At 36.1% G+C, this 25302-nt stretch overlaps 1 long non-coding RNA gene across 1 annotated transcript; it reads left to right on the plus strand.

Annotated features, from left to right (window-relative positions):
• Positions 1 to 18660: 18660 nt before the first annotated feature.
• On the plus strand, positions 18661 to 25302 carry LOC110895213. Its single transcript, XR_002566983.2, has 4 exons — positions 18661 to 18865; positions 22568 to 23503; positions 24573 to 24612; positions 24760 to 25302. It is a non-coding gene; the product is annotated as an uncharacterized LOC110895213 (long non-coding RNA).

Genomic DNA, 25302 nt, shown 5'->3' on the forward strand with positions numbered 1-25302 from the left:
GCAGTACTCGCAGCTTTAGCCAGTCATCCTCAGTGAATCAAAGTCAGAGGTCTTATGCAGGAAAGAAGCCTCAGTGTGGCAAGTGCGGCTATCATCACTTCGGGCAGTGTGGACGAACATGTAACAGGTGTGGTAAAGCAGGCCACGAAGCCAAAGATTGTAGAGCCCCACGGCCCGGACATCAGCAACAACAGAACCAGCAGCAGCAAGAGCAAGGCAACAGGGGATGCTTTCAGTGTGGTGCGGAAGACCATTTCAAAAGAGACTGTCCCCAGCTGAATCAGAATCAGAACAACAACAACCAAGGAAATGGGAACAACAATGGGGGTAACAACGACGACAATGGTGCTAGGGGACGTGTCTTCGTGATCGGTCAGGGTGAGTTTCTACTTGACGACTTTTAGGTTATTGTTTTAATTTATTCGAGTGCCGATACTAGTTTCGAGTCTTTAAAAGTAAGTCAAATGCTTAAATCGTACCCCAACACTTTTAAACACCAAGCACATAGTAGAACTAGCAAGCGGTAAAAGTCGAGAGGCCACACACATAGTTTAGGGTTGCAATCTTGTTCTTGCTAATCAGACCTTTTCTATCGACCTCATTCTTATCGTTCTGCGGAATTTCGGGACGAAATTCCAAACCAACAGGGGGATGATGTGACACCCCAGGAAACCACACAACATAACTAGCTTCCTTAGTGATTACGTGTTAAATTTCGGGACGAAATTTCTTTCAAGTTGGGGATGATGTCACAACTGAGCAAAACCCGCAACAACTCTGATTTCTTACTTCGTTTCTCTCACACTTAACGCTTGCCAATTTCGGGACGAAATTTCCTTCAAGTTGGGGATGATGTGACAACCCGAACTTTTAAGGTTAATTTCACTAACTTTGATTCCTCGTTATTCCTCCTTCACTTCCATTACGACTAGTAAACGCGTCATATTTATGTTTAAGCCTTCACATGTGTTGTAATCTAAGCCGTTTACTTGGGCTTGAGCCCATGTCCCACAACCGGCCCCAACCCCCTTGTATATTAGTTAACCGGCCCAACACACCCTATACGTATTGTAATTGAAATCAACTCGATCTAGCTTAAAACCCCATAACAAACTCCGTATCCCTATCTCCCTCTCTCTCAAACCTTCACGGCAGCCGAAGATTTTCCCCTCCCCCGTTCGAGATAGCACTTCGATCAGTCAAGTTCTGGTTAGTGTTTCGCTCTATCACTGTTTGATTGTTTGATATGTTAGGTTTGAATACATGGTAGCTTGTTGATCGATGTGTATGGGAGTAGGCTATCAAACGGTTAAATGAATATTTGTGGTGACAAACTAAACTGATTGGGAATTAACGTTTGAATATCTTATCAAATTGTTAAGTGCCGTAATGTTCTGAGTAGCGGGTAGGGTTTCCATAGTTGGGTACTGCTTGTATAAACAGATTGTACTGAATGTTGACGTATGTATGCCAATTATGTGATGATCATATATTGGATTTGTATGCTTGATGATAACATTTATCGTTACGTTTCAAGTTTGATGAAACTGTAAGTTGTTAGTTGCTGTTAGGAAGACATGTGAGTTTAAGAACTTGAAAGTCAATTACATATTAGTGTAATTACTATTCTGTCCTTCAAATCATCATCCTTAATCTCGTTTTCAATATATATATTTTTATATCTATGTCTTGCTGTTTTAATTAATATATGTTATAGGAATAGTACAATCTTGTTTGGGTTGGGTTTGTTACACTTGGATCGCACAATCATTAACTAGTAGCACATCTATACTGGATCGATGGTATTGGGCCAAATCCACTGATTCTGGTCGCACACCTTCAAGGTGGTTACACGCTTGGAGTGTAATCACACATTCAATTGGGCCGCGTAAGTCATTTGGGCCTCTACTACTATTGGACTAGATGTTAAATGGGTCGCACATTAGAATGTGCGACTGAGTTATGGTTTATGTGAAACGCGAAACCTGCTTGCTCGTGTACTGATGATTAGAATACGTGTATGGCAATATGTTACTTGTGTACTGTGCGCGAAGAATACCTGAATGTCGAACCAGATCTAACTGTTATGTGATTTGTGAAACATTAATTTACATGCGACGTAAATACTTGTTGTACAATGATGGGATTGTTGAATGGTTGCCGGCTACGGCTTGCATAACGATGTATGATTTACTTGCATGCAACTTGTGTAATATGTGATAAGATACGTGGTGTAGTGCGAATACGAAACTGATTCTTTTTGTAAACCATGTTAGGACGTTTGTAATCAACTATTAAGCAATTAACTAACTCTTACCGAGCAAATCTAAGGTGAGTTCATTGCATTTTCTCAAGCATGCGTCCCGGTGGTTTGGGACAACTGGTAAACATCTGGAAGGGAAACATTGGGTAAATAACTTAATCGGTTTTGGTTATTGCCTGGAGGGCAATGGGGGTGATTAGTTGATAGCGCTATTAGGTGGGAAACCTCACACCGGGCCGTAAGGACGGGCGTGAACTAATTATCTGGGTATGGCTATGGTTGTTAGAGGCACACTCCTCGGATACATATGGGCACTCTCCCTAGGGTATCTAACGAAGGCAACATAGCAAACGGTCGTTAAGGGGTACCCACTCCCCGGATACTTATGGGCACACTCCCTAGGGTATCTAACATGAGCAACATTGTAACGCAACATTAAATCGCATTAACATACATATGGTAACATAACTTGTTAACAAAACCTTGAACTCACCAGCGTAGTCTGACACACTTGTTTACATGCTTGTAGGTGATTACTGAAGGAACTTGGGAGCTTGCTGTCTGATGCTGCTGGAGTGGTTGTGGTCATAATAAACCGTTATCTTAAATTGCATTTGATACATTACACATTGATACTTTTACGCTTCCGCTCAGTGCTTGGTTTTGATTTAACTTTTCAGACATTGCATTAATTTCAATTGGGTATTTTATTATATTGTAACTTGTGTTTGATATGATTGGTGGCTCTTTGTTGGATCGTTACACCTCCATCAGGGACACGCCCTAGGTGGTAATTTGGGGGTGTGACATCGATCTTCGCTAGAATATTGGGCAGTCCTGCACGAGCGATCACGGTAATTTCACTGACAAAACAAAACACAGACAGTAGTTAGGTTAATTTCACCGATAACCGTGATAAGAATGCTGTGGTTCAGTATCACAGTTCTCGAAGTCGCCTTCGATAAGTTCGCTCAAGGGACACAGACACTATTTCGCTACAGATCAGTAATTTCGCTCGAATGATGATCGGTGAAATTAATGATTATGCGATGATTTTCTCAGCGATTTGATCTAATTCGCTGTGTTCAATGCTATGATCGCTATCTTCAAAAATAATTTCGCTATATTCAAAAGTAATTTCGCCACATTTAAAAATTCTTCGCTGGCTTCAAACTAACTTCGCTGAACGGAGGGTTTAACACGAACTTAAACCCTCTAATAACCCAAAAACAGCTCAAAAACCATGTTTTGATACATCAAAATGTCCAAAATGACTTCCTAATCATGTATTAACAACAACCTATCGATTAAACACACCAAATCAATCCATATGAGGTTCAAAAATTTGAAAACTTTGAAACTTTTGAAAAACCTTCAAAACTATGAAAAATCTCAACAAAAACACAACAACCAAGAGCACTAAGGCTCTGATACCAAATTGTAGATCCCAAAACGTATCCGGATCACAGTGGTTGGTTGTTTTAACCCATAACACCTATTGATTAGGTGTTTGAGATATGAAAAGTTAAGAAAGATCAAAGGTGAAGGTGAAGCTAATGGATTAATGAATACAACAAGTGTTGTATTGAATCCAAACAAAAAGATATATCAATAAACAACCTTGGATATCAGATTTGAGCACAAGATCAACAAGAGAAAGTAACAACACCAATATTCATTCAAGAGCCAAAAGCTTAAGTTTGTTACAAGGCATGAGCTATATATAGGGTGTTCCTGATTAGCCAGCAAATTTATAAATTTGCTGGAATCTTATCTACACTAAGTCAGGAACAATACTATTAGTGAATTACAAAATAAGCCCTTGCACATTCTAATTAGATACAAACTATGACTAAACTAATCCAGCACAAGTATCAACGATCTTCAAAAGTTCTAACATTTCTTTATCATTCCTGCATTATTTGCTTTCAATAATTCATTTCCGTAGGTCATAAAGCCATACTATCCTTCATTACGAACATTCTAGACATGTTAATAACATACATTCATTCTTACACTTACTTCTTATTCCTTCGTTCTTTAACTAATAGCTTTCGTGTTAGTCAACTTATATTCATGGTTTCATTAACATTTTGGGGATTTTTCTAAGTTCAACGAAGGTCCGGAACTGAATTAGAGGCCATGGATTAACAAACAAAACAATTCAGCAAAGTGGACTAGGGAGGGGTGTCGCCGACGGCACTGGGCCGCGTCGCCGACCCACCCCAGATTGTTGCGTCGCTGGGCTTGTGCGTAGGCAGGAGGTTAGACCATCGGGACACCTAGGTGCGTCGCCGACGCTATGGGGGCCGTCGCCGACGGGTCTTCTAACCTGCAAACGCAGATTTTTCTTATTTTATTTTATTTTTTTTTTTACCCACATGCTTCGTTCCCGAGTCCCGATATGACCCGTAAAGGTTCCATGACATTCCGAAACCTCCCGTAACAACCCGTAATATTACAACCCAGGTTATTCTAGTGAGTTAACTATAATCCCCTTCCCATTTCTAACTATAAGCATAATCAAAATTTTCAATTTACTTACTTGAATAGCGCTTCAGAACAAACACACCTTTATACGAGCTTTTGGTTTGAGTTCAAGCATTTTAATCCTAATGCTTGAATCCCTCAAACCTCGGCTCTGATAGTAACTTGTAACGCCCACTTTTTCACATTCGAAAATAATAGCAACCACATACCAATTTTAACAAAAATTGGGCATGACCCGTTCGTACTATAAGCAATTCCCTGCTTTTAACAATCACCATTCAAACTAAATTCTACGACATGTTTCAAAAGACATAAAAGTTGTAACCATACAAGATTCCATCAAAAGTGTTTTGTCCGAACTACCAAAATAAGATTTAAAATCCTAACTTACTTACGAAACATCCTAGACATAAACTTATCATTTACAATATGAAAGTGTTTTGACCCATTTACAAAGACGACTTAAACTGGAAGCGCATAAAGGGCGATGTGGTGTGTTCGATCCAAGCTCGCCATTATCAAGAGTGAGATTCACCTACATCCATAACACAAACTTACAAGTTAGTTCGGTTAAAACATATTACTAATACAATTTGCTTTTTATCATTATTTGACCCGTTACCGGCTCATTATATTTTTACATCTTTTCATTCGAATTTCTCATATGACAATTCCGTTTAATGGATATAGCACCATCTTAGTTTCCATCATCATCAATCATCCTATTTTATCCGACCCGTTCTCACGGATCATACTTATTCTTACTTTTCAATTTTCCATACTTCACTAGTTCGACTTATAAAAAGTCATCGCTAGCTATCTTAACTTCATAACAAATTCATCTTACTTGACCCGTTTAACTACGGGTCAATACATCACCAAGAACATCTCATTCTCATACTTTAGACCCATTTATACGGGTCGTCAATAGACTTTTCCCTTTTTTCTACTAACAAATCGCATTAAGACATTTTACTATAAATTTTCTGCATAAAACATCGAACAATTATTTACATGAGAACTAACACAGAATCTACATTCTACATGAGCGAAGTTCATATGAACATATGAACTTACAGGAGTCGTGCGCTCCTATTGCTTTTGCTTGGTTTGATTCCCCTCCTTTCTTCGACCCTATAAGGTGCATTACATACGCGTTTAGCTTTCGCGTTATTCATCACTTACGCACATTTACATCATTTACCATAACGTTCATTACTCACATTTATTTTTTCATACCATCATTAGATCATCAATACTTCAATTTCTCATGTTCATACATAACCAATTCAACTCAAGCACTTCATCGAACACATGGCGTGCATACTAATTACAAAGCATAAAGTACAAGTTCTTAAAGCATATTTTCCATAGTTCGTCCATTGATTAACATAACCACTCCCAACCTCACAATTTGCCACCCTAACCATATACATATTGTTCTAAATCATCTATTCATCAAAATATCATCAACATTAATCTAATTAGCATGTAGAATTTCACCAATTTTTATTCATCTTTTGACATGCAAGTGGATTTTACCCTAATTCATAATCATAGATAAATTCAAGCATAATTTCAACTCCTACATGTTCATATCATCTTGCATTCATGTTTGATTCCATAGAAAATCACAAATTTCACATAAACCACTTCATCAAACATTACCAAATCATGAAATTAGACTTACTTGATGTTAAGAACACTTAGATAATCAAAGTTCATGCCTCATGCATTCAATTAACCTTCATTTTCTCTTTCAGTTTGATGGATTTTAGGATGTTAGGGTTTTGATTTCTCCTGATTCTCTCCCTCTCTCGTTCGTACGCCCCACCCTCAACACAGACCAAATTTTTTTTAAGTTAAGGGTGTTTTGTTTCACATTTACATTTTGCCCCCTTTCTCTTTTAAAACATAACACATCGTACTTCACATTCTAACTTGGTCATCTTTCCTTAGGTTAACTTAGGTTATATTTATATATTTTAAACTTACCATCATTTTCAAACGGTAACCATTTATATTGACCATTTCTTTTCGTCAAAACATAGCGACTATAACATTATAATATGACATACGAAATTTGGGGTGTTACACGTCTACTAAGGCTTTCTCGACTAGATGGGGATGGAACCGTAACCTAGAGTCTCCTGCAGAACTGGACGAATGGAATAACCTTATCCCCCTTTTGGACTCAGTTGTTCTTTCGGATTCCAAAGATAGGTGAGAATGGGTTGGGAGGATAGCAGGTATTTTTCGGTGGGTGATGTGAAGAACTTTCTCAGAAGCAGTGATGATTACAGCAACAACTTCGTTTTTAAATGGTCGAAATGGGTGCCGAAAAAAGGAAACATTTTGGTTTGGAGAGCTTAAATGGGTCGGATCGCTACGTTAAATGCTCTTAGCAAGCGTAATTTCTTTAACGGGACGCGACTTATGTTCTGTGTAATGATGGTAACGAGTCGGCGGAGCATCTGTTCTGCTCTTGTGCGGTTGCCGTAGCGGTGTGGAACCACATCAGCTGATGGTGTCGTATAAGTCCGATTTATGCTTTCTCGATGAAGGATCTGCTCGAGATTCACGAATTTTCTGGTCTTGGGAACAAAGCTAAAGACATTCTTAACGGTATTATAATGGTGGGGTGTTGGTGCACCTGGAGAGCTAGGAACGAAAGAAGGTTTTCTAATAAACAAAGATCGATTGCAAATATTGCTCTTGATGTAAAGTCTTTGGGTTTTTTTGTGGTATAGAAATAGGTCCAAATATAGGGTTTTTTCTTGGGACAATTGGCTCTCTTTCTCTATGTTGTAACAGGTTTCGTTTTTGTAGTTGGCTGCGCTTACTGTTGAGGGTGGTGTGTTGTGAATAAAAGTTACTTAAAAAAATGATAAAGTTTATAGTGGAATGAAACATCAATTTTTTGTAACATTTTTTTAAGGTTTTAGTCTATTTGATTTTAGAGTTAAATGTCATTTTAGTTCATATGGTTTGAGCCATTTTGTCAGTTTACTTTAAAGGTTTCATTTTTCGCTTGTGGGTCCAAAAAGGTTTCACCGTTGCCATTTTAGTCAACTGGGTTAACTTCATTCAATTTTTCTGTTAACGAGAAGGGCATTTCGGTTCCGTTAAATAGAAGGCCAATTCGGCCATGTAAAATGACCGAATTGCCCTTCTCGTTAACAGAAAAAGTGGATGAAGTTAACCCAATTGACTAAAATGGCAACGGTGAAACCTTTTTGGACCCACAAGTGAAAAATGAAACCCTTAAACTAAACTGACAAAATGCCCCAAACCATAGGGGACTAAAATGGCATTTAACTCTTGATTTTGTGTTGAGTTCTTACCATTTTTCAAGGATGTTTTAGAGGCATATGCGGCAACGCCCGGACGAAAAAAGAAAGAAACTGGTTATCATAATTTTCTTTTGCTGTTGTTGTGAATTTGATTAATTAAGTTAAACTGAATGTGTATACTTGTGGAAGCAATATAAGTTGTGAATGTGTAGACTCGTGACGGGTATCAAGCAATAAGGGTGAAGGGGTGCACCCCTTTATTTATGAGATGGAGGAAATTTTCACTCATCCAATCATGATATATCAAGTTAATTCCCCTCTTAATACACCACTTTTGTCCAAAAACACAAGGTGTGGTTTCATTCAAACCATTTAAAAAAAAATAGATAAATAAAATGTGTGATTGGTTGAATAATAATGGGCCCCACCCAGGGCCGTCTCCGAGAACGATAAAACAAATTTGGGCCTTGAGCGAAACAAAAAAAAAAATTGGGCTCACTTATTATAATATAAACTCATCAGTCATATATCAAGAAACCACAATGCGCCGATAATTGTCAAAATAAACAAAACAAACCAAAAATGGTGTAGTTTGATAAAATATGTTTATACACCCATGTATATATAAATATGTGATTCAAATTAGTGATGTTCTTAGGCATAACATGTCGCGTAATCTCACTTCATAAAACGTTAATATTGTTTTTAGAAAATGAATCGTTACAAAATCATTAACTAAAAATAAAAGTTAATCATGGGGTTTGAACTCATGACGTCAAGACTATAACCCAAAACATTAACCATGAATCATATAATAGTTGAAAATTGTTTAAAAAAATGCTCAAGATTATAACCCTAAACATTAACTAATGAATCATATAATAGTTGTTTAAATAAAAATGCACAGGAGGGGATTAGAACTCATTACCTTGGTTTTCAAACTTGAGTGTTTTAACCATTGAACTAACTTATTTTTTATTATTGAACTTATTTATTAAACATTTAACATAACGGTGCTCACTTAAAAATTTAGGCCTTGAAATTTTGTTGGACCCTATAAACCCTTTGGGCCTTGGCATCTACCCAGGCTGTCCAGCCCTAAAACCGGGCCTGACCCCACCTTTATCCCATCTCCCAAAACTTCACCACATGCGACAACAACTCACCGCAAAAATCTTCACTGCCCGGCAAAACCTTGTTGGCGGCACAATCCTCGTGCGGCAAAAACCCTCCCTGCATTATTTCCCGCATCGACCCCCTATACCCTAAAAGCATGGGGTGTCATTTTGAATACCGTTAGATAATGATGGGGACCAGCAGGATGATGCCATTAGAGGAACGAATGTAACATGGTAAACGTGCCTCTTGGTGATTGACTTATATTATGTAAAATAAACTAAAAGGTGATTGATTTATATTATATGAAATAAAATAAAATAAAATAAAATTTACTATTAGGAAAATAAGCACAAGACACACAAAACATAAAGTATAAATTGTTATAATAAAATAACGCCTAGATTATAGATCATAAATGTTGTAACAAAATAGAATATATAAAACCGTTTAGGTCTTTAATGTATTTTATACAAAGTATAAATACCGTAAAACTTGTTATTTTATTTTTTATGCAATGTATTACTAGTAGAGTCACACGGTCATTTTATTTTTTGATGCAATGTATTACTGGTAGAGTCACACTTATCAGCTTTTAATCCCATATTAACACTTTCTTAGGTTATTCGTATTTAAAACGACAATCGTGTATTAGCTAACTTTGCAAAAGCTTACGATAAATAATACATATGATTGGTGAGTGACAAAAGGCGGATTTTGTTGCAATCTAGGAGACTATGGCGTGTGACGGGTCAACAATCCAATTCAGAAGGCTGTGGGGAGGGGACAATTGGATGTCGATTGGGTTAATGCGGATGGAAGATCTGGTGGTATGGCATGCTTATGGGATACCAGTTTTTTTACGAAGACGGGTGTCATCCGGAAACGCAATTTTATGGTGGTCTCAAGTACATTATGTCAAACTAATGATATATTACATTTTGTGAATGTTTATGCTCCGCAGGGTCTAGGTGCAAAAAAGGAGCCATGGGAGTCGATAACAAATGTAATGGGTTTAATGGAAGGAATGTGGGTCCTATTGGGTGATTTCAACGCGGTACGCTCAGCGGAAGAAAGACTTAATACGGAGTTCGTCCCGAGTTGTGCAGATGCTTTTAATGAATTTATAGAGGCCTCCCTTATTCCCACACCCCCTAGATCTTATTTTCACATCCCTAGTGTATACGGGCCGTATACAAAATATACGGCCCGTATAGAATGTTTTTGAATAGGAAAATGCGCAGAGAATGTTTTTTTTTTTACTTTATTATATACGGCCCGTATATAGTTATACGAGCCGTAGACAAGTGTATACGATTTATAAAAAGTATACGGCTCAACGGATTTATTTCTGAGGTTTTTGATGTTTACCAAATGTATACGGGCCGTATAACTGTATACGGGCCGTATAACTATATACGGGCCGTATAGATTGATGTTTTTCAATTATCACGTTTTTTCCCGTAAAAGCACCATCATTCTAGGGTTTCTAAACTCTTCATCACCTTTAAACAACTTGATCGGAACACGCCACTTAAATCGGAGCACAAGTAGAGTAACGTTACCGATCAGTCCGTTGATCAAGTAACTAGCAGAAGAACCCGACACAAACAAGTTCTCCACAGTTTGTTATTCAGATCTCTATTCGGTCATCTTTCCAAACTACAACACACGATAACTTTAAACTTTATAGTGTGTGATTTGACCAGGAAATGATTGGAGGTGATTGCTACCTTTAATAAGCTGTCATAGTTGTCAAATTCGATTTCAACAAATCTTTTCCTTTTCCTTCAATTTCTAGAACATTCTCCGTAACATGAAGACGTGTCGGGTTCTTCTACTAGTGGTATTTTAATGAAGTATTGAAGATTGAATGTGCAAACCCAACTGTTTTTTACTACGGAAACGGTGGCTATGCGAAATACAAACGGCAACCGTTTTTTACTACGGAAACGGTGGCTATGCGAAATACAAACCGCAATCTTTTGTGACTATGGGAAACACAAGTTTTCTTTTTGAGCTTGATGGATGTCCGTTATCTCAGTTGAGGCGGGCATTGTTTAAATCTCAATATAAGTAGATGTTACGTGTAACTTCATTAAACCAAGAACAAAGCCTATTTTGAAACACATGTGTTCGTATCAGCGTTGTTTATCACCCTGTGTGAGCATTGGAAACCCGACAAACAGTCTTGACAACTGTGACAGCTTATCTATCTGTGTGTGTCACATCCATCCTGTTATAGCAATCGATATGATTAATTTTACAGATTTTTTTTCTAATTAGCGTTGTTAACTACCAAAAGAATGCATACACAAATAGTTCTAGTGGACGAAGCAAAGAGACCGTTGTGTATATGAAACACGTTTTTTTCTAATTAGCATTGTTAACTACCTAGAAATTGATATGGTGAGTTGGTAATCAAAATCAAGATGTCAGACAACGTGCCTTTCGAGATCCATGAGGAAATAATCAAACGGCTTCCAGTAAAATCACTGATTCGATTCCGATCAGTCTCCAAATCATGGAAAGTTGTTGTTGTTATTGTGCTTATCTCGGTTGTTCAGTACTTTCGTGATAATAAAACAAGCAGACATTGATTTTGCCAAGATTGAAGGAAATAATCTGGCCATAAGCGTTGTGGATTCTCAGCGTTATTCGAATGTAAGTGGATCGGGTTCTGCTAGTTATTCGGAATGTTTCGAATCATCACAGAAGACGTGTCGGGTTCAACTCTCCTATATCAACATACTCTTCTCCAGACGCTTAGTTGTTACGAATGACAACTTGAGGGGTCTAGTTAACTTTCAGATTCAGATTCAGGAAGCAGATGATTTGAGCGCAGGAATCAATGCAAAACCCTCACCCTCAAAATCAACCAGAAACCAAAGGAAAAAGGGCAAATAATGGCTGATGGTTCTTCGTTGAGGAAACCAAACGTAGACGGAAATGATAGGCCTGGTAACCGGAAGAGAAAAAACCCTAGTGCATATTCAATCTTCATTGCTTCATTCTGTCACTTTGTGTGTTGACGAAGCTGACAAACACATTGGTATTTTCTCAAAATGTGCAAACTTGAAGAATCTCACATTAAAGGAGTTTGCAACAACGGGATCAGATGGTTTGAGTATCTTTCATCCTCATTTGGCTAATCTCACACAATGATGAACAGATGATGTCAGATAATACTTCATTTGTCGAGAAACCATACTGTCAAGAAACTAACATCTTTTAATACTTCATTGCGTATGTGCTTGTGTTGTAGAAACGGTGATGAATTTGTGTATCTAAATCAGGTTCTCTGCCTTAGATCGGTCATTCCTTGTGATACATGAACGTTGTATTCTTGTCTTTCAGAATACTCTTCTAGCAGAACCCGACACGTCTTCTATCATGTGACGGACACAGGTGCAAGAGAATGGCGAGTTATTTTCAGTTATTTCTGTTGATCCACAAATTCCATTGTTTAAATCAGAATCAGGTTCTCAAAACAAGGATCGTTCTGATAGATTAAAGAGAATAAACCAATTTTTACCATTTTTTACCCATAGTATACGGGCCGTATAACAATATACGACCCGTATACATCGTTCGTATACGTTGTATACGATCGGTAGAAAAAAAAATTACCGAGAGTATACGGCCGTATAAACCGTATACGGCTCGTATACATATGGTAAAAAATGGTAAAAACCTTTGTAATCTTTTTATAGTGTGTGATTTGACCGGTTATATTAAGTTATGTCTGTTGAATTTGATTTCAACAAATCTTTTCCTTTTCCTTCAATTTCTAGAACATTCTCCGTAACATGAAGAGAAATCAATTGTATTTTTTTAGTTGCTTCTCTTGTTAAGTTTCTGAACCAACCGAAATCCATAAATTCCAACAGTTACTTCGTTTTTACTGTCCGGTTTCCAAACTCTTTCACTCAAAGTTAATATTCACTGTGGTGGATGCAAGCATAAAGTTAGAAAAATACTCAAGAAGATTGAAGAGTACACAACTGAAGGTTCAGTGCACGAAAAGTTTCTTACGAACGATATGTATCAGGAAGCTCAGTATCAACAACTTGTGAGTGGGAATATGGCTATGAAGAATAGTATGGATAACAGTCACCGGTACGGATTATGGTGTTTTGGTAGGTTGAAAGAGGTGAATGGTCCTTGTTTTTCCATGTATCAACAATCACCGGACGTGTCATGTTCTTCTGCTAGTAGTATGAGTCTGAGTCCATTGTGGTTCGTGAACGTATTGTTGAAATCGTCCATCACTAAAGACCTTCAAAGATTTGTTGAAATCGAAGAAAAGAGTAACTAGCAGAAGACGTGTCAGGTTCTTCCAACAAATTGTGTATGTGCTTGTGCTGTAGAAACCGGTGATGAACTTGTGCTGTAGAAACCGGTGATGAACTTGTGTTGTAGAAACCGGTGATGAACTTGTGTTGTAGAAACCGGTGATGAACTTGTGCTGTAGAAACCGGTGATGAACTTGTGTTGTAGAAACCGGTGATGAAATTGTGCTGTAGAAACCGGTGATGAACTTGTGCTGTAGAAACCGGTGATGAACTTGTGCTGTAGAACATCGGAAACCCGACAAACAGTCTTGACAACTGTGACAGCATATTCAATCTTCATTGTTTCATTAAAATTACAACACACGATAAAATGCTTGTAAAATTGCATCAATTCTCCTATATCAACATACTCTTCTCCAGACGCTTAGTTGTTATGAATGACAACTTGAGGGGTCTAGTTAATCTATTACAAGCTACAACACACGATAACTTTACACTTTATATAGTGTGTGATTTGACCGGTTGTATTCAGTTATTTCAGTTGATCCACAAATTCCAACAAATATTTCACTCCAGTAGCTGAAACCAAACGTAGACGGAGATGATAGGCCTGGTAACTGGAAGAGAAAAACGGCAGTGATTCGGAATGTTTTGAATCATCACAGAAGACGTGTCGGGTTCTTCTGCTAGTGATTTGGAATGTTTCGAATCATCACAGAAGACGTGTCGGGTTCTTCTGCTAGTAGTATGAGTCTGAGTCCATTGTGGTTCGTGAATGTTTCGAATCATCACAGAAGACGTGTCGGGTTCTTCTGCTAGTAGTATGAGTCTGAGTCCATGCGACAGACACAATTCTTGCAACTTAAATCCACAATCAACGTATACAGATGCAAGAGAATGGCGAGTTATCTAAAATTTTAAAAATTCAGGTTTACCTTGTTAGTTTCTCAAAACACTAATAAACATCTGCTTCCTGAATCTGAATCAGAATGTTAACTCTTTCACTCATAAACATCTGTTTCCTGAATCTGAATCTGAATGTTAACTCTTTCACTCATCAACATCGAGGGTTGTATCGGAATCAAGCGTTGGAAGGATTGTAGTAGTAGGACATTGGTACCACTGTGAAAGTTGCACCAGGAAGCTCAACTTTAACGGACCGGTTATTCGACCGAGTAATCAATTGTATTTTTTTAGTTGATTCTCTTGTTAAGTTTTTCTGATCCAACCGAAATCCACAAATTCAAGTCAAGGATCGTTCTAATAGATTAATGAGAATAAACCCTCGTTTCTTCATCTTCATCTTCATCTTCAAGAACAATGATCAACAGATGATGTTGGGAATTAAACGCATGTACGTGACAAAACAAGGATCGTTCTAATAGATTAAAGAGAATAAAGCAAGGATGTTGTGAATTCGCATAAGCATATATTCGTTTCATAACCTCCTGCTATAAATCAACCACAACTGACAAAGAGCCTGTATTAGAAACCATCCTATGTCTTTTACCAACCGAAGAGGCAGCAAGGACAGATAATACTTCATTTGTCGAGAAACCATATTGGCAAGAAACTAACATCTTTTACTCATAAACCCTTGAATCCCAACGCTTCTCTAAAAGAGCCTGTATTAGAAACCATCCTATGTCTTTTACCAACCGAAGAGGCAGCAATGACAGATAATACTTCATTTGTCGAGAAACCATATTGTCAAGAAACTAACATCTTTTAATACTTCATTTGTAATCGTAAGGATGATGCAAATTTGTACGTAAAGATCTCTACACAAACTCTTCTACATCTTTTAACCAATTGTCCATCACTTAAGACCTTGAAAGATTTGTTGAAATCGAAGAAAAGAGTAACTAGCAGAAGACGTGTAGGGTTCTTCCAACAAACAGTGTATGTGCTTGTGCTGTAGAAACCGGTGATGAATTTGTATATCTAAATCAGGTTCCCTGCCTTAGATCGGTCATTCCTTGTGATACATGAACGTTGTATTCTTGTCTTTCAGAAGACTTGGTATTGAACCAAGAATACTTCAAACATTCTAAACCCTACTTGGAAACAAACCAACAAAATCCTTATACTCTTCTAGTAGAACCCGACACGTCTTCTATGATGATTCGAAACATTCACAAACCACAATGGACTCAGACTAATACTACTCACCCTCCCTTGACGAAAAGTTTTCCCGACGACTCAAGACAAAGCAGTTGGTTTGGGTTCATATCAGCGTTGTTTATCACCCTGTGTAAGCATTGAAAGCCCGACCACTAGCAGAATCATTGCATTACATTCCCGTTGAAAACAAGTGATTAAAACGCTTCTCCTTACAACTCTCATCAAATGCCTCACCCTTCCTTTTTATTACAGTCATACGATACGTTTTTTTGTTTTTCAATCTTTGTTACTTGTTAAAGTTTTATTTTTTTCTACTTTTAGAAAGATTTGACCACCCAACGACTGTAAAATGTCTCGTGTGATTGACACCTTAAATCCATTAAATACTTTGGGTAAAATCTAATTTTCTTTTCATACGGGCCGTATACAGTTATACAGCCCGTATACATTGTTCGTATCCATTGTATACGACCAGCCAAATTCTTTACACATGGTGTATACGGGCCGTATACAGTTATACGGCCCGTATGGAATGAAAAAAACTGACAAAGTCTGAAGGCACAGACTTTGTTAGTTTTATTTTATTATATACGGGCCGTATAACTGTATACGGCCCGTATACACCATGTGTAAATAAGTTTTTGCCATGTGTTAATATTAGGACCCTTTATAGAAGACAATGGGTTATTAGAGTACTTGACGGGAGGCCGGAAATGTACTAGAGTATCAGATGATGGAGAAAAGCCGAGTAAACTGGATAGATTTCTGGTCTGTCAGCATTATAAGTGGCCAGATGCAATGGTGATGGCCTCAGCTAGGTGCGAATCGGATCTTGTCCTATCACACTTTCAACTGAGGTAAGGAAATTTGGGTCTTTTCCTTTTCGCTTTTATAACTCATGGATTGGGCGGGATGGTTTTGAGGTTGTGGTTGTTAATGCCCTAAATAGTCATGTGGCAATGGGGTGCCCGTAGGACTTGGCTGCCAAACGAAGAGTAGCCAAAAATGCAATTAAAACATGGTGGGAAATTGAACGGGATAAGGATCAGACGTATAAAAAGACCTTGTATAAAAATTGAAACTAGATGTTATAGATCATAAATGTTGTAACAAAATAAAATATATAAAACCGTTTAGGTCTTTAATGTATTGTAAGACAACGTACAATACCGTAAAACTTGTCATTTTATTTTTGGATGCAATGTATTTTTATGAACGGCCAACAAACTCAATCCCGAGCACTCTATTGCCTTTTAATCCCATATTAACACTTTCTTAGGCAATACGTATTTAGAAAGCCAATCGTGTATTAGCTAACTTTGCAATAGCAGCTTATGATAAATAATACATATGTTTGGTGACATGTGTGTGTATATTTTATTTTAGAAAAAAAGAAAAGTGATTACGATTATTATTAATTTAATTGATAAATTTATATCCGGTAGACATTCCTTTTTTTTTTTTTTTTTTCAAATCGAATTTGAAATGAAAATAAACAAACGGTTGTGACATTCGATATTCCCCTTTTTATCCAAATTGAAATCATATAATAAATAAATAAACAAACGGGTTGTATAGTTTTATTGGAAATGACCATTGGTTTTTAATTGTAATTTTCACTTTAGCCCTTAAACATTTAAAGGCTGTCTTTTTGGTTAGTGTATAAAAGGGAGAAAACGTAGGTTATATACTCGCTTCATCCATCCTTTCTATCTGCTCACGCATAATAAGTCACCACTCACCTCACCAGGGTTATATTTCAAATTATATGTAGCAATTTTATAACTATTTCAAATGATATGTTTTAATTTTGATGCCTAGATTTTGGTTTTGTTTTTTAATCAACAAGATGAGTGTGTTGGTCATGCGTGATTCCTACTCGGTCTCCCCAAAAATCCCGAAATGCAATTCTGTTTTACTTTTCCATTGTTTATTTTTCAAACCATTATGTGTATATAATCACACACCCCTCCCTCATTTTTTCAACAAAATTTCACATACAAAAATGCTGCCAAAGGCTCTGTTTCTCTCTAGTCCTTCTCCTTCCCCCAATCTGTTGCACTTGTAGTAGAAGAGGTCGTTCAAGAATGGCTCACTGTGAATCCTCTTTGTGACAACCAGCAAAATTTCATGATAATTCCGTACAACTTAATCACTATTTATACAGTTTAATTGCGTTCTTCTGACTTAATTTATGAATGACTGAGTCGTACAAAGTAGGAAATGTTAAAATATTACAATTCATATTGTCGATTCGTCGTGTCGCGAAAACAAACAACTATCTCCTAATACGTTAGCAAACAATGCTGAAAAACACCAGTCACCTGAACACACTATTCATGCCAAGAGAGTTTAGAAACTTCCTAAAACGACTAATGAATGATATGAAAGCCTATCATGATAAACATAAATACAAATATCCTAATTAGGGGCATCACTTACAATATTTACCTAAAGCTTCCAGAAAAATGATTAAACACCTAAAATTTTCCTATCCAAATGATAAACTAATAAATTCAGCATCTCGCAGCATTTTTCAGCATTCCGCAGTGTCAACAAAGCTATTAGATAATGCTAATTATCTTAAGAGACCTCGAAAATATCATATATGTATTAAAGGTATTGTTACCGGTATCGACGTGCACCCTCCGTATTTTAACCACTAACGACCCGATAACGAAACTAGTGACATTTTTGGTGTCTAAACTAAACGTTAACTTGTCTAGTGGACTAGTCAAGCTCGTGTAACACCCTAAACACTAATTAGCACTCTAATTGATCTAGATACAACTAATCTCCAAAATATCTTCTTACAAAATTCACATATGTTATAATACAATTTATAAAAGAAAATAGTAAAGTTACACTTTACCTCCCCCCCCCCCAAGTGGGCCCCACACACCACATGTATGGACTTCTAGCATTTTATACAATATAGTTTATAAAATGGATGATGTCCATGTGTAGACTTCTAGCATTTTATGCAATATAGTTCATAAAATGGATGATGTACATGTGTGGACTTCTAACATTTTATGTAATGTAATTCATAAAATGGATGAAGTCCATTTCAACCACCATATAACCAGATCATTCCTATCATTTTATCACTTCCCAAAAACAACACCAAACACCCCTCATATCTTCATTCCTTCTTCAACCTTCAAGCACATAAACACTAGCATTCATAATTCCTTCAAGGAATACTTGTTCTTGGAAGCTTCAACATCTTTTAGTTTTCTTCATCATCTTTACTTTGATCTTCCCTAGCCTAAGTGCTAGTTGTAAGACAATCTAAACTCATTTTTATATTTCTTATACTTAGTAGATCTTGAAAGTACACTTTGATCATCTTGAAAAACACTAAAACAAAATACATGAAACCCTAAAATTTAACATAATAGTCTTGCATAATTATGTGCTTTATGTGTTGATTATGATGTTTAGTGTAGTGTAGCTGGTTTAGACTTGATGATCTTGCATGAACATGCTTAAAAATATGATCTAAAAATAAAGATGTTTAGATCTAGCAAGATCACCATCTTTGAAGTTCATGAACTTCAACAATAGTCTTGAAAATGATTTTTAAAAAATATAAACTTATCAAGAAACTAAGATCATGGTTTATAAAGTGATGATCTTAAAATAGAACCTAAGCAAGTTTATGTTAAGTGGTTAAACTAGTAGATGAACATAAGAAATAATGATGTTTCTAGTGATCTTGATAAATATATAAGAAAGTTCGTGAATCTTTAAGACATGCTTATGTGATTATACGTGAAAAATGTTGATTTGGGAACTTGATTGTGTTTTGATCATATTTGGATTAATAATGGGTTTGAAATACGTTTTAAAAACGTGGAAAACGTCCATAGTATAGGGGAAACTATTGTAACACCCGTTCTTATATATCAAAATTTTATTAATAAAATACACATTTAAATGCTAAAATGTGACTTTACAAAAACTTTTCATACTAACATTTCCACATGTTAACAACATTTCAAAAATTTGCAACTTAATGTAATTGGATTCGTCGCTTTAAAGATACGACAAAACGTCGCGCGGAAGCTTGTATTTTATCATGTTCGGTTCCTCATCGAGCTTGATCTTCATCCGGGCACTCTTAGCGATCACCTATGATCAAAACCAACTTAAAAGTTAGTTTTGATAGTCAAATATTAAGTTCAAACAAGTACAGGGGTTAAAATGACAAAAATTAAAAATTTTCCGGAGTTAGGGGCGTCGCGTGTCGCCAAGGGGCGTCGCATCACGCTAGGCCCCCTTTTTCATAGACTGTTGCTTCAGTTGTTGCTGTACATTCCCAGCTCAACCCGATTTCACGAAAACGGCCATAACTTCTTCGTTATTGATCCGTTTTACGCGATTCTTTTTCCTACGCGTCCGTAATTTAATTCTCCATCATATGGAGTTAAAATCCAACATCCAACATAATAAATTTTGAGACTTCGAAGCCTTCAACTCGTTCCCCTTTTACCGAATTTTAACCCGTTTATGCATTTTATCAAACAAACCTATTTATTTGATTCCTATATCTTATACACTTCTTCTAATTAATGTTACCTACTATATTAGGTTCTAATCATAGGTTTATTACACAATTTAAACCCGTTTTCGCTCGTATGCTTATTTTGACCCGTTAAGGGTATTTTAAGCACTTTAAAGCTTGAAATCGCTTTCATTCCCTTCTAGCATTGTACTTCTACATTTCTTATCTAGCAACCTCCCACTACAACTATATGTGTATTGGGTTTAATGTGGATATCTATATGTTCCGAGTTTTACCCCTCGGATTACCATTTTACGGCAAAGACTCATATAAAGCCCTTCGACCCAAGAATTTACGTTTTTCACTATCTAACTTATCCTATGCATTTATATAATCATAAAACTTATTTCCGAACCACCTTTAAGGGTTGTTCGTCCGAATTGGCTTACAAGGGCAATTTGGTCATTTTTCATCCTTCTTTAACTACAAGGGTCCTTTAAATACTTGATTAACCCAAAATCCGACCCTTTTAACTATAATCTTATTTATAAACCCATGTGCTTCTAAAACACCATGAACATAATTCAATTTATTCGGTTTACCTTAAAGATAACCGAATATCTACACTTTAACATTGTCTAACTCTTATAGAACTCCAAATTCTACATGATGAGTTGTGATATTATACATACCTGGCTCGAATCAATATATTGACCCGTTTCAATACCTTGCCTTAGTAGCCGCTAAGCAATAGCGATGTTCTTATCCATTTGATATTTATTCCTATAATATGTAACTCGATAAATCATTAGACAATATTGTCAAAAGGTAATAATTTCACCTTTCGACCCGTCTATTTACCTAGTGATCTTCGTCACTTCAAGTAAATGCCAATTTCATGTATTATGCTAATTTAAAGTCTACTAGCGAGAATACGGAATCAAGCATAACGTAACGGAATCGTAGTTATGTACCTTTTAAGCACTCTTTTTAAACGCGTATTTCCATCGGCTTGTCCATTTGACGATCCGGATTCCTTGCCTAAAGAGTTCAATTCACAATCCGTTTAGAACCCTTTTTATAAGTCTTTACGCACAATTTCTTAACATATTCAAATTTGCGTTTTACCCAACCTTTATATTTTAACCTTCATTTAGGCGTTTTATCAAACACCTAGCGGGTCAGATTTCTACATAATCTAAACCAAGTTCATGACTTGAGTTTACCACCCCAATTAACTTCAATTAGACTATATACACATATTTTAACATCAACAATTCAGAGATTTCCTCATAGTTTCAGTTTACACTAGAACAAGGGTTTAAATCCTAGTGTTTATCAAGCTCTACTAACATATTAATCACCCACTATGGTGATTTTGATCCTTACAATGATCATGCAAGAATTTTGACAAGAAATCATCTAGGGTTTGTCCCTAAACCTTATATCACTTCCAACTTCGTATTTACAACACATAATTAAGCTCAACACTCAATTTCAATCACATGCAAGAATTAGGTTGAATCAAAATGACCAAATTCGACATACCTTACGATCCTCTTGACAAGGTGATCATGATTCTATGTTCAGATTTTGATTTCAACTTGATTTGGGCCTTCAATTTGAGAGTTTAGTAGAAGTTAGGGTTTTGGGGGTGAGGGTGTCGCCCTCTCCTGTTCTTGATCGACCAGACATCTCAAATGAGATGTTTGGTTTTGTTTTTTAATTAAACTAATATTATAAGTTTCAATTTTAACAACATTGGCCCCTCCACTTTTGTTTGACATATAGTTTTGGTTGTTTTAACCCTATTTCAAGTTATTTCTGGACTTGTAGTTAACTAGGTTATAATTTTCCTAGTTATTCATCTTGTTCAAAACCCCGTTTTATTTTAAGTCCCGTTAAATCTTGGGCCTTTTTATATACTTTGCTTTCTCAAAGTATTTCCCATCCTTTTAATAAATATTATATTTATTTATTTAAATCCTAATATTCACCGGGTTAATTTTACCACTAACGGTATTTTACCCGTTTTTACTATTAACGAGGTTTGATTACCAAACCCGTTTTCGGGGTGTTACAACTATGACGAAATTTTCTAAAATCCTAATCATGATTAAAGTGTGGTTTAACAAGTGATTATCTTAACTAAACGAGATTAGCAACTTTAATCATGATTAGGCAAATTTGGATGAAAAGTTTAAGTTAAACACCTAAGGATATTTTCATAAGTTAAATGGAAATCTATATGTATATATTTAGGGTGAAAAAATATATATACTTAGAAAACCATCTCTATGTGTGTATATACATGTGTGTATTTATGTGTATGTATTTAGAAGCTAGGAAGCTTGTTAACTAAATACATAAATACATCCACTTGAAAACGCCAAATACTTGAAGTTAATCAAGTATAAAAATGTATATCCTCAAAGCTTGTTGTATGGTTGCTGATCTCTCTCATTTTCTTTTGCAGGCGTTGACCTTTGTTGAAACTTATCTCGGCAAGGATTTTATTCCTTCCTTTCTTATGGATGGAATCTCCAATCCTCTAAACGAGATAAGCATTTTCAACTTCCTTTCGAAAGCACTTGCCTGGACCGGTAACCCGCAGCTGATTGAGACTACTACAAAAGTTGAACCGGTCCTTAACCTTTTAACAAAATTTGTTGTTATGATGATGTTCCGTTTTTTTTTTTTTTTTGAAACAAATCCAAATTGAAAGCGGGTGCAGATGACAAGCCGAAAGTGGGTACATGTGACAAGTCGATAGCGGGTGCAGGCCAGGTGTTGGGTTGGTTGTTGGGGAATATTATGAAACCGGACGATCAGAGAGGCGTGTATTCACTCTCAGATCAAATTATTTCAGTGATTCTACCAAATAATTCAATCGGATACAACTTTGATTTCGAGAATTAGAAGAACAATATGTGTGTGTCTAGAATCGTATGAACCAGTTTTTGACCAAAAAACACAATTACGATTATTGGGGATAATCACCAGATAACTGCTCCTAGGCAGTTATATTTCAAATTTTGAATTTTATTTAAACTGCCTATAACTGCCTTGTTTTTTATCTACAAAAATTATGACGAATTTTATAACTTAAACTTTTCTAAGGCATTTTGATGCCTTAATTTTGGTTTTGTTTTTTGAATCAACGAGATGGGTGTGTTGGTCTTGCGTTATTCCTACTCGGTCTCCCCCAAAATCCTGGAATGCAATTCTGGTTTACCTTTCCATTATTTAGTTTTCAAACCATTATATGTACATAATCACACACCCTCCCTCATTTTTTCAACAAAATTTTACATACAAAAATGATGTCAAAGGCTCTATTTCTCTCTAGTCCTTCTCCTTCCCCCAATCTGATGCACTTGCAGCAGAAGGGGTCATTCAAGAATGGCTCATTGTGAGTCCTCTCCTTCTTCCTCTTTGATTTTAGTTTCTGAATCAATTGCACATTTATTAATATTTTTTTCATTTGATTTGATTTGGAGATTGTTGAACAATCGTCCCCCCCCCCTCTCTCTCTCTTGTACTTTGTACACATTGAGTTCGATTTTACTTTTTCAAAAATACTCATGGCACTATTATTAACGGTTTATTTAATCATTTGTTTCAGACGAAAGTGTTACTTCATTCAACATTAAATGCACTATTATTAAATGCATTTGTTTGTTTATTTGATCATTTCTTATTGTTTGTTTCACTAGAATCGATTGAACATGCTTTGATTGCTTGTTATATATTCAATTTGTTGTTTATATTCCATTTGTTGCTTTGATAGCTTGTTATATATTCCATTTGTTGTTTAGTTGATTCAACTTCATGCCTATATTTGTTCCTAATTTGCTTTCATATAATTGAATTGATTTAATCTGTTGAAATTCATTTTGTTTATTCTTTCTACAAGATTTCCGTTTGATATTACATCATTCTGCTTATATTGATTATTGCTTTTGATTTCTGCGTGTTCTACGGTGTAGTGAAATAATTGTAGTGAAATTCATTTAGTTCGTTCTTTCTACATGATTGTTACTTCATCAAACATTATTTCATTGTTTGTAGTGAAATAATTCATCAAGTATGCCTCTATTCGTTCCTAATTTTCTTTCATTTAATTGATTTAGTCTGTTGAAATTCATTTAGTTCATTCTTTCTACATGATTTTAGTTTGATATTACATCATTCTGCTTATATTGATTGTTGCTTATCATTTCTGCGTGTTCTATTGTGTAGTGAAATTCATTTAGTTTGTTCTTTCTACATGATTGTTACTTCATCAAACATTAATTCACTGATTGTAGTGAAATAATTCATCAAACATGCCTCTATTCGTTCATAATTTGCTTTCATATAATTGCTTTAACCCGTTGAAATTCATTTAGTTCATTCTTTCTACATGATTTTCGTTTGATATTACATCATTCAGTTTATATTGATTATTGCTTATCATTTCTGCGTGTTCTACTGTGTAGTGAAATCATTGTAGAACCAGGAACGTCACGCTATGTAAAAGTAAGCTCACCTCTTGAGCCATCTAACTCAATTGTTGTCGTAACTAAGAAAGCAGAGACCAAATATGTATCTTCACAGGTCCATCTTGGTTTTAGTCAGTTTTAAACTTCTTTTTTGGTTGCTGATCTCTCTCAATTTCTTTTGCAGGTGTTGACCTTAGTTGAAACTTGCCTCGGCAAGGATTTTATTCCTTCCATTCTTATGGATGGAATCTCCAATCCTCTAAACAAGATAAGCATTTTCAACTTCCTTCCGAAGGCACTTGCCTAGACCGGTAACCCGCAAAAGTTGTACCGGTCCTTAACCTTTTAACAAAATTTACTGTTATGATGTTGTTCTATTTTTTTTTTTTGGAAACAAGGCCGAATTGAAAGCGGGTGCAGATGACAAGCCGAAAGCGGGTACATGTGACAAGCCAAAAACGGGTGCAGGTGATGACAAAGGGGCTGGGTTGGTTGTTGGCGAATTTTAAGAAATCGGACGATTAGAGAGGCATGTATTCATTCTCAGATCAAATTTTTTCGGTGGTTCTACCGAATAAGTGAATCGGAGACAACTTTGATTTTGATGTGTGTCTAGAATTCGTAAGAACCAGATTTTGACCAAAAAATCACAATTACGAATTTTGGGGATAATCTCTAGATAACTGCGTGTAACTGCCTTAATTTTTATCTACAAAACTTATGACGA

Source organism: Helianthus annuus, chromosome 12, assembly GCF_002127325.2.
Source record: "Helianthus annuus cultivar XRQ/B chromosome 12, HanXRQr2.0-SUNRISE, whole genome shotgun sequence".
Taxonomy (NCBI): domain Eukaryota; kingdom Viridiplantae; phylum Streptophyta; class Magnoliopsida; order Asterales; family Asteraceae; genus Helianthus; species Helianthus annuus.